General features: G+C 51.5%; 1 protein-coding gene across 1 annotated transcript in view; it reads right to left on the bottom strand.

The window, feature by feature from the left end:
* The window catches only part of LOC308061875 (uncharacterized protein), a 94,257-nt gene that overhangs the window by 78,145 nt on the left and 2,496 nt on the right, over positions 1–13,616 (bottom strand). The gene's annotated exons all lie outside the window — the stretch shown is intronic.

The raw sequence follows: 13,616 nt of genomic DNA, 5'->3' as shown, positions 1-13,616 counted from the left end.
CTGGGATATGAGTGAAAAATTTTATGCAATATAAACCAATCTCCACACCCCATCTATACTCCCTTTCTTTTTTTTTTTTTTTTCACCTTTGCAGGCTTTGCCGATGACCAGCAGCAGCACCAAGACAAAAAGCCCGGCAATAATCGTGGCTCAGCAAAGGGGAAGGGCACTGCCTTCATCGCACTCACACTTGGAGAGGGACACGGGCTTCTTTGGAGTCACACGAGCTGAAGGAAAACAATGTGGGGCAGTGGCAAAGCAGCCCAACACCACGATGATGGATGGTGAAGCAAATCACTCGATAACTGAATATCCCCTTCGCTTCCAGGTTAACTCCCACCCTGGGATGTCCCCACTGACTTTGGTTCAGCCACGCACAACTCTTGGTGGTTCACCTGCAGAAAACAAACACACTGTACGTGCCCGGTGTGTCTCCACCTGCCTGGGATGCAGCCCTGCCCCAGTCCCTTGGAGTGGTGCTGTCAGAGATGTGCAGCGTGGACGTGGCTCCACAGGCCCCAGGAGGGAACATCTGCATGCCCCTGCAGCGTGCTCCCCTCCAGGGCGTGGGTGGAGGTGTTAAGGATACACCAGAACCATTACAAACCATGCTTGTGCAAGCACAGGAAGCATGTGATGTTTTACTCACACACCCAGCCCTTGGCTAGAAACGGATGAGGGAAGACACCCAAGTTACTGCATGAGTTGCAAAAGCAAGAAGCCCCTAAGCCCCTCGTGTGCCGTGACACAGATGGATGGAACCAACAGGCACACGTGTCACGAAGTACAGAGGCACCTGACGTGAAGTCAAGGGGCACTTGGGCAGCAGTTTCTGGTGAAGCCATTTATCCCACGGGCTTGGACCTCGGCGCACGCCCAGCCCTGCCTGCACAGAGACACGGTGAAGCCCCTGCCAGAGCCCCGTGGAGGGTGGCACTGGGTATATGGGAGTCTGGAGATGCTAGCTCAAACCTCCGCTCTCTGACCAACCCACGCAACCTGAAATAAGTCACTTGGTGTCCCTGTGTGGGTGGGAATAACCCCAACATCGCTCCCCGCTGTGTGGCTGAGCCAGGGCTGGGGTGCAGTCTAGGGAGGCTGCCCCATTTGCCCCCCACGTGCTAACCCCAAGAAGGGTCCGGCTCTGGGATACAGGGGCCCCTTCTTCACCCTTCCCCGGTCCCCAATGGAACAATTTACCTTTCGGAGCAAGTCCAAGATATTAATTAAGATAAATCTACCTCAATTTTGAGATTCTCTTATCATGTAATTTATCAAAATTATGTTAATTATTTCTGTAGGGCAGCAAAATTATTACCTCTTCCGTGTCTGATTTGTATTAATATTCATAATTTAATAATTCAGCATCCAAGCCATCTGGTTTGGGGAGCCACACTCCTTCCCCTCCCTCTGCCAGAGCCAAAATGCTCCCGCCTCCCTGCTCGTGCACCCATCCAGGCGTCCCCCAGCGGCCCCCAACTGACACCCTGCCACCGGCTCCTGCCGGCATCGGCGTCCCCCCCGGCCCCGCCGAGGCTGCCGTGGCGGGGTCCTGATGCCCCGGGGATGGGGAGCAGCCCCTTCCCCTGTGCCAGGCTGAGCCTCTGTCACCGGCGCTGTCTCAGCCCGGCAGGTGAGCACAGCTGAATTGACATTTTCCACACTTTGTGATTTTTACACTGTAATTTGACATAATTAATGCCTACATTACTGCTGATAATTTAGCTAGTTAATTAAACTCGGAGGAGATAATTAAGGAGAGGCTACTGCTTGGACTGCTAATTGTTTTTGTCATTATTTTAGGGGCCCGACAGCTGCTGGCTGAGTCATCCTCCCCATCAGCTGATGGCCGCACATGACCGTGGTGCCACGGGCACCGGGCTCTGGGTGCCCGGTGAAGCGGCTGAGGGCTGCCAGCGGCTGGACCCACCATGGCCTGGCTGGGAGCCAGCGGCCGCCGGCACCGCACCGTGCAGATGGCGAGCGGGGCCCCTGCAAACCACGGCCCTGGCGCTGCTCCGGCCGAGGGCAAGTGCCCCCCACGTTGGTGCTGGAAGAGAAGTGGCGAGATGGTGAGAGGTGTTTGCTGAGGAGGAACGGAGTGGTGGATAGGAAGGCAGCATCGAGCATGCCGGGGAGGGCAGGTAGTGAGGATGCTCAGGTCATTGGTCCATGAAATGCCCCAGGTGTTGTCAGCTCATGCTGCAGAGGGATACCAGCATGCTCTGGGGCTCGTGCAGAAGCAGGGACACTAGCCACCCTGCCAGCCACGCAGCAGAGTTGAGACCTGCAGTTCCCTATGCAGCAGTGCCAAGTGCTCACCCTGGCTCAGGGGAAAGCCCATCTGCCTACAAGCCCCAGGGCAGGTGGGGAAGGAGAACAGCAGAGGGTCGCTGTCCCCATGTGCGTGGCTTCCCTTTTAACCCCACAGCATCCAACCCAGCCCCAGCTGCCCTACGCTGTGCTGCTACAGCATGTGCCTTCTCCTTCTTGGGTGCTCTGGCTTCATCTTTAACTATGAGTAAATCCAAACAGTTACTGTGATGAACCCGTCTGGTCCCTGAAGAGAAAAGCACATCGTCGAAGCAGAGTCCCTGCTCATCCCACAGAGCCCTCTGCCACCTGGTCAGTGTGGCCCCATGCCATCCACCCTCAGCCATTCCCTGCAAGACCTCAGTCAAAGCCCCAGCTCCTCTAAGCACCTGACACTGGCACCAAGTTCAAAACTGCTTCGTGCCTGTGTCTCTTCCATGCCAGGCCACACATTCCTCCATCCTGCTCAGCAATGACCTAAAATCAGAGTGGGAGCAGAGGAGCCCATAACCTATGGCCAGCCAGGAGCTGCAGGAGTGCAGCACATCCTGGCCATACCCCTCCTCCCCACAGCCCAGTGGGAGAAAGGCAGCTTGAGGCACAACCATCATCTTCTTCCTGCTCTGCAGCAGCTGGAGAAGCTTCATCTGGCCTGCCTGATGTGCAACATGCCCCCCAGCCTCACCCAGCCCCCCCTAGCAGCACCACCCCACAGCCCCTGACGGCCAGCTTCCCTTCCCACGACAGGCAGCCCTGCCAGGCTGTTCGCTGCTGGAGATTTCTTTCCACCCTCTGCCTCCTGATGAGCTCAGTGTTCTGAGCTGGAGGCCGGCTTGACATCTCAATCCAGAGATTAGGATGGAGACTGGTCACTTCCCAGTTCTGGCGAACACCCTTTCAAATAATTTGATTAATCATCTTAGCCCTACTTGGCGCAGTTGGCATCTTCCAGAATCAAAAACTCTCCTGAAATGCTGTGTCAAAAAAACATAAAGCTGCTGTAAAGGTTCAACCAAGCATGGACCAAAGCAGAAGCTGGTACTCCAGAGGCTGTGCACTGGGTTGGCTAAATACTCCCTCTAAATATCTCTACAGCTAGCAGTCAGAGACATATGAGATGTGTAACAAATTGCACAGGGACTGCTTTCCTTCTCTCACTGTTAGGAGATATTTTTTTTCCCCTCCTGCATTTCTATTTATCACAACGCAAAAAAGAAACGTGCCAAAAGGGTTTTATATTTTCACTTGGAACAACAACATTTGGACAGCCCCAAGGATAGCAAATGCAGTAATCATGAAAAAGTAATACTTTGCGCTTCTGTAGTCCCTTTCATCCAAGCATCTCACAGCACTTTGCAAACGTTGGCCCTGATCCTGCGAGGGCCCATGCACATGGATCATCTTATACAGGAATTTATTCCGCTGGGTTCAGCAAATTGGGACTGCGGGGCTCTGCGGGGCTCTGGAGTTGTTCACCTCCACGCTCGCCGAGTCAGCTGCTCCATCAGCACTCACAAGTGCATCCTGAGGTATTTGTTGATATTTAAGTCTGAGCTCCTGGAGTCAGGGGATTGTGTTTCCATTTGTCAGACCTCTCTAGTCTGTCATCTTGGTGCAATCCCTACAACAGGAACCCTAAAAGCCCAGAAAGCAAAAGAAAAATAAGACAAACCAAACGTACACTCTTTCCAGCATGGTACTTTTTCACAGGCTTGTCTCTCTTTGGAGTCATGCTTCAGGATTTCTGTATTTATTTTCACCAGAAGAGAGCAGCTCCTGCACTCCAATACTCATAAAAGAATAAACCCAGCTGATCTCAAACTGCTCAGAGAAAACTATGGCAGGGAGAGCAATTTGCCAAAATCTACAGCAGTGAAAAGAATAAACCTCGAATGTCCTTGTTCCCAGTGCATCCCCCTGCCAGAAAGACAACTGTGGTCCAAACAGTTGAGGGTTTGGTTGGAGTTCCTGCTGTCATTATTTGCTTACTTAAAATCAAAAAAGTTTTCTGTCTTGCTATATCCAGTGCCCCAAAGCTCCACCAGGGATGTGAGGCCAACAGCCCCCGTGGGCAGCACCCCTCCTTCACCCACTCATGCCCGGCACCACAGAGCAGCCACCGTTCAGGACGAAGCTCAAGCCACAGCTCTCTTACAGGGCTCCTGCAGGGACACCCCCCCCCCCCCCCCAAATGGAGAACCTGAGTGTCTCCCCTTTGGCCTCAGCTCCAACACCTCCGAGGAGGACGTGCCATTACTAATGAACCCTCCTGCCATAGCAAGGCAGCAGGAGACAATTAGCACCCCCCAACCTGTGAGACTGCTGTGACAGCGGTTTCCTTTAAGCATGAAGAGGTGGCCCCTTCCCCTCTGCACCCCAAGCCCAGCCTTCTTGGGTCACTAGATTCATCACAAGTGTAGGGACAACGGTGGCTTTGCAAGGAGCCCTGGGCAAGCCACTGACAGTGCATGACTGGGACAGCCTGGCTGAGCAGGACACGTTGTCCCACAGAGGCACCCAGACATCACCCAGTGCTTCGCTAGGCAACTGGAAGGTGTTTACGGCTGCCCTAGAAAGTGTGGCCCAAGGTGACTAGCTACCAACCAGGGCTGACAGCCCTTCAGGGCTGTTTTCTGCTCCTGGGGGGACTTCCAGCAAACCACACAGCTTCTCTGTGCCCCAGCTCCCTCCTCTGTGCGGAAGGACGTGTTTGATGCACTTGGAGACCTATGGCTGAGCAGCACAGCAGCCTGTGGTTAAAATCCAGCAGAATTGCAAACCACCCTTTAACCTCTCTTACCTCTGAGCTATCTTCCAGTGAAATGAATCTCTCATATCTGCCCAGTCCAGCGTCTTCATCCCAACAGAGACAGCCTCAGCCTTGCCTTCCCTGACCCCCTTTTCCTCCAACACACCCGTGCAGGCACGTGCACGCAGGAAGAGTGCCCTTAGCACTGGAGGGGAGCGAGACGCAAAGGAAGAGCATTAGGTGGAATGAGAGATAGCAAAAGCACAGGCATATCAGACGTCTCCAGGCAAGATAACATGATAAATAATCAATCAATCCCTACAAAATCCTTAAGTGCTTGATGTATCCTCCTGCAAATTGAATCACTTCTCCTACCAGGAAGTTCTCTCTTGTAAATAAATGAGAGCAGAAATGGCCCATATTGAAAAATAATGTTGTTAAAACCACTGATTAAGTTTTACACAAGCATATGAGAGCAAACTAAAAGGTTTTAGCTTTTTAGTTTAAGAAATGAGGAATATGATATAACTTCAATTTGTGATGAGATAAGATGTTCTCGATATTGTGGCTTCAATTGGATTATATCCTAATGTACTTTTATAAAGTGTCAGGCTAGCTGCAGATTAAGGTATGTGTGTAATATTCTTTATTAACAATTTAATGGACTTGCTTTCACTCTATCCATCTTAATCAGTGTTTCCAGTCCACCTGGGAGATCTAGTTAGTACAGAACCTGAAACTCCAACCTGATGAAAGAGGGAACTCAGTGATCCGTCAGTGTCAAAAACAAGAGGGAAGCACTGATAAAAGACTGTTGAGGATCATCTTTAACCTCCTGTCATCAGCACCACTCCAAAAGCTCTCAACAACCACTCTTGGAGTCATTCAACGAGACATATGCCCTCCTCAGATCTGCAACCTTCCCCTGCCAGAATATTAAAGGGGCTTTTGGCAACAGGCAGGACTTCCCAGATCACAAAACACAGTTGCGTGATCTTGAGGGACCTGCTCCTATAATCCTATTTTACAGTCAAACGCCAGTGCGAGAGCAGCCTGGTTGTGTGGACTCTCCAGTGCTCGTCCATAGTCTCTGCTTTGGCACTTAAGACACTTCCATCTCATTTCCCTCTGAAATTTATTCATGAGTAGTTTGTATCTGCATGTTCTGGTATCAACACTGGCCTTTAGCTTAACTAGCTCCTCTCCTTCCCTTGTGTTTATTTGCCTGTGCAATCACAGCTCCTCTCAGCCTTCATTTTGTTAGGCTAAATAAGCTGTGCTTGTTTAGTCACCTCTCATAAAGGACCTTCCCGACACCTCCCCCACCGTAATGACCCATCTCTGCACATCTTACAGTTTTCCAGACCGTACACAGCACTCGGTCCCACAGCACTTCTAGTGCAGTTTTCCACCTCTCCTGGAAATGCCGCCTCTCCAGATAGCTCCAAGCACCCACCTCTCGCATCCTTAGGCACCCCAGGAGGGGTAAGTCTTCCACCCCAATCAAGGCCTTTCATGCCGCAGGTCTTGGTGAGAAATTGCTATTTCACACACATGTCAACCCACCATGGGGTGGCCGCGGTGGCCTGCGATGTGCTGCACGAGATGTCACCCCCTCGCCGTGCGCACACTGCTGCGTGCGTGCACAAACAGCCGCTCGGTGCGTGGAACCAGGAGCAGCAGCCTTGTAAATAATGGCCAATCGGGGGCGGGGGGGGTGAAGAGTATATACATCTCATAGCCTTTAATTCCCTTGCAATGCGATGATACTGCAAGGGTGGGTCGGTCGTAGCTGCAGGTGCTCCCGGACGGGGGAGGAGTACAAAAATGAAGTTGTTTGCGGCTTTTGATTCCATCCCTGGAATTATTTACAGCTGCAGGCAATATTAAACTATGTAGAGCAAGTGTCCTCATTTACATGCTAATTCATTTATACCCTCTGGATTGATTTCTCCAATTCATTTTCAGCCCACTAACTCTTCTGATATGAATTATATTATCACCTCCAGAACAGCAGCAGGGAAATGTGACGAAGCCACCCCAGCTCTTCTGATCTCTAATTGCCCTCACTGTTCAGAGCCGGCGTGGCCAGCTGCAGCTTCGCCTCCCGGCTACCAGCACCCAGCTTCCTTCCATCTCCTGGAGAAAAAACAGCAGTGTGGCTCGGAGAGCGAGTCATCCCACCTCCATCGCTCAGCCCTATTCTGGGGAAGACCCAAGCGAGCGGACCTTGGGCTTACTGCCCTTGGAAATCATTCCCTCCTCCTGCCCAGGGAGGAGGAACCACCTCATTTCAGAGAGCAAAACCAAAGTCCATCTGCGTTCTGCAGCGGGAAGTCCTGGATCTGTAAGGAAATTGAATTAATCCTTGACTTCCCGAGGGCTTTTCTGAGACTTCTCAGCTTTTCACAGCAGCCTCACACCGTACCTGGCAGACATGAAACATCCCTAGTTCTCCTTGCCCTGGGAATGAGGTACTCACCGGTGGAAAGGACACAGTGCCCCGGGGATGGAGAAGAGTGGGGAAGTCTGTTCACAGGTAGCAGCAGCTGGAAGCAGTGGGGCTTTTCTCCCAGCACTGTCACTGATGGATGAACGAGGTTTAGCCATCCTTTTCCAAGAGGCATATCCAAACACATTGGCCTGCCTCTCTGGAAGACCTGGTTGAGATCAGTCAAGGTAACTGGAGAAAGGAACCACCTCCTCCCCTGACCCTACCTACCCAGCAAGGTGAGTCTACAGGGTGCCAGCTGGACACGAAGGAGGGGAGAGAAGCCAGCAGCAAGCGGAGGGCACATACAGTGGTGCAGGGCGCAGTGCAGGGCTGCCCACTGCCCCTTGAAATAGCTGTGAAGTTGTGCAGAAGGTTAAACCTCAGCTTCCATAACGGGGTGGATTTCATCAGCCAGATCCTCACCGACTATCCGTGACACCATTTTTAGTCCCGGACCAAATACACAGGCCACATTTTGCTCAGAAAGGCCAGTAAAACCCTACCCCTCTGCAGAACAGGCCTTTCACTGGTATTCTTCATGATGGTTCAGCATTTGATTTCTTGTTTTTAAAAAATATTTTTAAAAGAGGTTGCTTCCCTCTCCCTTTGGCCCAGAAAGTCATCCTGCACCCCAGCCCAACTTGTGGGATAGATACCAACACTGTGGTATGTATAGACACATCCAGACTGGATAAACACACATGGCATTTGGTATTTTAAAGACTTCCAGAAGCCTTTCTACAGCCTAACTCCATCCTTGCTCTCATACCTGGCACCTTGATTGAACAGCATGCAGCTGGAACGTGCCAGAGGGACCAAAAGGTCCAGGACCATTGGAAGTTAAATGAGACCCCTTTCCCTCCAAAATCCTGAGCAAAATTAAAGCTAAAGGGAAATTAAGAATTTTTTTCTGGCTGGCAGGGAAAGGACAGCTCTTTGTTCCTGATTTACACCATCTGAAACAATTAACTTGTGAAAGCTGAGATACCATTCCCCTTGGCATCCAGTGTTTATTATGCTTCAGACCATTTCAAATGAGCACTTGAAAAGGAGAGGGAGCCCCTCTGCCTCCTGATCACTGGAGGGAGGGAGAAAGTTGTCCTAAATGGAACAACAGACTGTCCCTTCTTAATGCCACTTCAAAGCTCCTCGGACAGGAAAATTGATAATTGCGTCAAGTACAGTTTTTCTAAACTTCATCATTTAGTGCTGAAAACTGGGCTATTGAATTCATATAGTTCTTTGATCAAGACCAGTTAATTAAGTTATTCCCTTGATATGACTCTTATCACTTTAGTGCCAGACCTACATCACACTTACGCAATTCACATACTGGCTTTGATATGTATCATATAAGCTTCCCAGACTATAACCACTGGGTTTCTGTAGATTTGCTGCTACCTTACCAGTTTCACCAACAGCACGGGCTATAGGTTGGCTATTAAGAGAGAGATTGTGCAGCCCAGGCGGCTCCGGGACAAACTGTAACAAGGGAAGTTACATATGGACTGACACTAGACCGGTGATTCCTTCCAAACCTTGTCATTTCCAGCTACAAACTCCCAGTGCCTCCTGTCTCTTTTCTGAAAAATATCCAAGCAACATTGATAACAAGTATGCAGCCAAGCATTTATTTTATCCTCATCAGCAAGACAACTGAACTTGATCTATCCTTTTGCTATTCTGTTGCAACAACATCACACTTATGGTAAGAAAAGACAGTAAAATTGCGTGTGACTTCTGAAATACAGCACAGCTGTCCCTGCACTAAGTCCCATCTCTGTTTAAGCAGGGTTTCCATGATTTCTCCCATCCATTCCCCCCCCACATGCCCTAAGACAACCTTCTGCCCTGGCTCCCCGCACAGGCTGTCCCATGCTCTCCCTGCCACAGTGAGGGGTTTCTCTACCCCATGCAGCTTTCGGCAACTCCTGTCACTCCTTCCTCCCCGATACCTCCTAACCCTTCACCTTCCCAGCCCTCCACCAGCCGCCCTGTCTCTGACCAACCATCCAGGGGCTTTTTCAGCAAACCCTCCTCCTCCACACTTCTGCTTTCCACAGGAGACTGACAAGCTCCAATTTAGGTCTCCACAGTTTTTCTTGGGCTTATCCCCTTAAACCGGATTAGCTAACATCTTAATGCCAGTGACACCAGTCACAGCTCACCATCTGATCCTGCCTTTCAGGATTTGCTGCATCTCTGCACTTTGCATTGCTCAACTAGATCCTGTGATCTTTCCTTCCAAGTCCTCCAAGTCACCATCACCATCACCCAGCCACTGTGGCCTGCTAGTTAGACTAGCTGTGTCTAGGAGATGCCCAGATCTCCTCCCCAGACACTCTAGGTCTGAACTCCCCACCTCGCTGACAGCCTTTGCACTTTCTCTGTTTTGATACTCTTCCAGACCGTCTCCTTCTCCTTGAGATACAGGCCCCCCAGAAAACTCATGGCACCCCTTCCTTGGGCCTCCTTTTGCTTTGGTATCAGATAGAAAATCTTGAGGCAAACAATTCAAGACCTCACTTCCACTCATCTGACAAATTCCCATATTGAACCTGCCTGTGATCTCCACCTCACCAGTCTGGCAAGGCCCAGGCTCAACACCCCTGTCCTCTGGACTTTGTTCGCTCTTTTCATCTCAGAGCTTCCTTCTTCACTGCCTTTTACACACAAACCAGCCCCACGGTGACTCCTCTTGCCTCTTTTGAAGCCCCTTTTCAGCCCCACACCTTTCCCCAGCCTGAGGTTCACGCACTCCATTCTCCATCTATCTCCGTCGCAAGGCGGAGATGCTGCTGCCATAGCACTCTCCATTAAGCAATGCTGAGCAGTTGTATCAGGAAGACATTGTCCTCCCACCTCCATCCCTTTGCCCAAATCCAGCTCAAAACCGCCTTGGGGCCAAACCAAGTACTTCATCAAACTGTCTGTCCTGATCACCTCTGTGTTCCTGACTTTTAGCTGGTCTTCTGCTCTCCAGGTGGAAGTGAGGGACTCTCCTTAGCCCAGGAGAGTAAGTATTACCAGGCAAGGACCAGCCTGCAGCTCCTGAGGAGGTTCTGTCCCTGGCACCCACTTGCGACCAAGGGAAGAGATGGTTGAGCTGCAACTTTCCGTAGCGGTCGTTCCTCGCTGGGATGTGATGGAGGAACCATGGAGAGCAGCATGGAGGAAAGGCAAGCAATGGTGGGCTCCAGCTCTTGGTCTTCTTACTCCTGCCATACCTCTGGGTGCTCCCCAGCATCCCCACTGGGGCTCACTCCGGTCCCCAGCTCATTGCATGATGCAAAAAAAGTCACGTTCCCTTTATCGATCAGGCTGTCCCTCCCTGCACATGTTCCCTTTGTCCCCTGCTAAAATAAAACCCCAACTGAGAAGAGTCACCAGCTGGAGTTTAATTTCAGACTCCAAGGCATATCTGGAGCCAATTTGCAATGCGCTTACTCCGAAAATCACCCTCCCCTGTGACGCTTGACAGCTCCAGACCACAGTCCTGCTCTCAGCTCTGAAGGAAAAATGTTTTAATTTGTCACAAACCAATTATAGCGTCTCATCTATCCCTGAATTACTCATCTTGGCTACAGTCTAGGACAAAGGGCCCCTCTGAGAGGAGATTAGACATGGATATTAACAAGAGAAAAAGTGTCCACTGTCTCACCTTGCTGGGGATGCGGCTTCCAACGAGACAGGAAAAGGAAACCCCTCCTGACTGACAGCCGGAGGGAGGGCTCCCATCCCACAGCAAATCCCTCGTTTCAGGCGGAAGAATAGTCACGACAAACTCTGTATTCAAATAATATTCATGCATGGCAGATAACAAAGTCATGGTTGGCAGAGCTGCAACATGAATATAAATAACCTTCGCTCCCTTGGTTGCTGCTGCAGACGCTTTGCCACCATGCCGGAGCGTGGGTGAAGGGGCTGTTAGCACCGTGGGGATGCTCCAGTGGGTGCAACTGCCTCACCTCAGCTCCATGTGTCACCCATCTAATGAAGCCACTTTCCCTCGAGCCCTGCACTAGGCTGGAATGCCTTCCCATGGACTCCCAGCAAAGAGGTCCTCTCCAGACACCTCCTCCCACTCCAGCTGCCAGGCATATTTGCTGCTCTCACAGGGCACACCAGCATCCCTCAGAGTCCTTGCTTCAGACCAAATCTAGTTTCCCAGTCCCAAGTCCCTCCGTATCAGTGCTCCTTCCTTCCCTTCCCAAGCCCACGCTGGCCTTGGCATCACCCTTCACCCCAACAGCCAAGGACCAGGGTCACCTTCCCTGAGGAAGCTTTTGGTCTGTCCCGTCTCCTGAGCAGCTCGGGTATCGATTCATCCAGCTGGAAACGGGAGGTGAACATTCAAAAGCAGCACCCAAGGCTCTTGTAGGCAAGAAGCACTTTGCATTTGCAGTTGCAAACATGACGAGCCCCAGCTCAGGAGCAGGGACAAAAAGCTGTAGGCAGAGCTGGCCTCTCAGCTGGATAAACTGGAAGTGTTGCTGCTCCGTCTCAAGTTGACTTGAGGCATCTGAGGGCAGCCACAAAGTTCCCTTTCTCCCCACGCCTACTGCAGAACAGCTTCTTCCTTGGGTGATGAGGGAGACGATGAAAGCCAATTTCCCTTTGTGCTCATGGCGAATAATTTGGAGAATTCCCCTTGTTTACTCAGAACTGTTAATGATGCGTCAGAAATTACCTCTGAGATTGTAATTAAAGAAAACGGCAGAAGAGAGAAACATACACACACACACTGCCTAATCACAGCTTCATTTGCAAGTCTTGAAGTGCTGGAGCAGACAGCAGCCTCCCCATCACCTCAGCCCTGCAGAAGGACCCCCAAGAGCCTCCTAAACAGCAGAGGCTCGCGGGTGCAGCCCCCAGGCCCCATACAGCCCCCCCATTCTCCCCTTCAGCTACAAAGAAAGCAGCCGCAGCGCTTCGGGTATCCAGGAGCTGGAGAAGCCATGAATGAGGAGGCCATCAGGAAATGAGCAGGAAGCTCAGCCCCCTTGAAACCATTTTGGAAGTGGACCAGCTGACCTAGAAGAGCAATTAAGCTCTCAGTCATCACCAAAATGCAGACACCCACATGCACACAGCAATGTATCAGTCAACCTCCTGCTAGCCTGACCTCGGGGCTCGGTGGCTGGTGGGGCCGGAGCAGAGCACAAACGGCCCTTTCCCATGGAGAACGGAGAGGAATTTGATTCCTGTTTGGTTACAGGAGGGTGCCTGGACTGCCTAATTACTCAGGGGTGACTGCTATGGAGAGGCAGCCGAGAGCTGGTTTCCCAACACCTCCCTCTGCTCAGCCTCAAGGCCAAATCTTCCTGCTTTGCCTCCTGGAGCACTTCCACAGGGTGAGCAAAGCTGCTTGTGCTGGGAGAGTAAACGGGGGTCAGGCGGGGGGAATCAGCTCAGCTCAACGCAGCCAGCTGGAAAAAGCCATTCCCTTTCTCCACCTTAGTCAACGGCTTAGTTCATCTAGGGCTCTTTTCAAGCCTTGGATTAGGAGGGTTGTGGAAATGCAAATCCTTTGAGTCCCGCATTTGAGGTAGAGGAAGGAGGAACAAGCTGGGTTGTCCTGACGTTAACAGCCAGCAGCTGCCTGGGGTGCAGGAGCTGTGGAGCTGCAGCAGGCTCTGCAGGGCTTGGCAGCAGCAGACCCTGGCCATGACCAGACCAGACAGCACTCCATCAGTACAGGCAAGAGCCTGGGTCTCTGGGCAGGATGCGCTTGGATCACTACTCCACTATTCCTCTGCTCACCTCTGGTGTAGAAATAACTCAGGTCAGTCTTGAATTCAGCTTCACACCAGCCCATAATCTCCTGTTCCCAGCGGCGTGGCAAGGAGGGCTGGGACCCTGTCGCCACTCCTGTTCTCAGTATTTCTCTGTCTAGAGACCACTCAAACCTTTGAAACCCACGCAGCATTTCCAGGTGAGCCTGATATCCCCTAAACCAGGGTTACCATCTCCAACAGCCTCCAGACAGAGAAGCAGCAGTTTTCCCTTCAAAAGCTGTTCCTGGAGGCAGGTAAGCACACAGCCAGCAGGCGTAAGGAG

This window comes from Falco punctatus (genome assembly GCF_963210335.1).
Source record: "Falco punctatus genome assembly, chromosome: 4".
Classification (NCBI taxonomy): Eukaryota; Metazoa; Chordata; class Aves; order Falconiformes; family Falconidae; genus Falco; species Falco punctatus.
This window is presented reverse-complemented; position numbering and strand designations above follow the sequence as displayed.